This window comes from Echinops telfairi, unplaced genomic scaffold (genome assembly GCF_000313985.2).
Source record: "Echinops telfairi isolate 266 unplaced genomic scaffold, ASM31398v2 ScPeMD7_17;HRSCAF=63, whole genome shotgun sequence".
Classification (NCBI taxonomy): domain Eukaryota; kingdom Metazoa; phylum Chordata; class Mammalia; order Afrosoricida; family Tenrecidae; genus Echinops; species Echinops telfairi.
In genome coordinates, this window is record NW_022103914.1 from 9,775,383 (window position 1) to 9,776,398 (window position 1,016).

The window sequence follows — 1,016 nt, forward strand, 5'->3', positions numbered from 1 at the left end:
CCACTCACACCACTGGTCCTGGAGGGATCATCTGCCCTGGATTCCCTGTATTTCCAGTTCCTATCTGTACCAGTGTACATCCTCTGGTCTAGCCAGACTTGCAAGGTAGAATTGGGATCATGACAGTGGGGGCGAGGGGGAGGAGGAAGCATTTAGGAACTAGAGGAAAGTTGTATTTTTCATCATTGCTACATTGCACCCTGACTGGCTTGTCTCCTCCCCAAGACCCTTCTGTAAGGGGGACTGTAATCTTTACAAAAACAGATGGCCACACAGTGTTGGGTTTCCCAATTGACTAAGCAAACACAGCTGACTTGTGTGACAACTCAGCACAAGTAAGCTTATGCTTGCCTTGCTTATTGGGCGATCCTCCTCTGCCTGGCTCCCTCGTCACCCCCTCCCCCCACAAAAACCAAAACTCTGCCGTGGAGTTGATTCTGACTCATAGCGACCCTATGGGGTCTCCGAGGCTCTAAATGGTGAAGGGAGAAGATAGCCTCCTCTCTCTCCTACAGAACAGGTGGCGGGTTCGAGCTCTCAACCTTGTTAGCAATCCAACACCTACCAACAGGCTTTCTACTCCCATAAAGACTAATCGTCTCAGAAACCCACAAGGCCAGTTCAACCATGTCCTGTAGGGTCTCTGTGAGATCAGGTACAATGTCTCTTAAAATTGAGTTCCCACCCCCAAACAAGCACACAAGCACACTCACTGACACTGAGTCCATACGGACTCAAAGTGACAAGAACTCTCTATATAGCTGTGTGTTCTTCCGGTTACCTAAAAAAATTAAGTAACCAATCATTAAAGGTGAATATATTGCCCTTGAGATAACTTAATTCTCAACCATGATGCTCGCTTGTGCAGGCTGTGCCCTGAGCAATAGAACTTTGTCTGGTTTTGTATCCCAGCTCTGCCCCAAGGTGCAGTGTGATTGTGGCCGATGATCTTAACCTCTTCCTTCCCTGTATTTTCTCTTTTCCTGTGCTGGCCTACGTCTTTAGGTTAATATGAA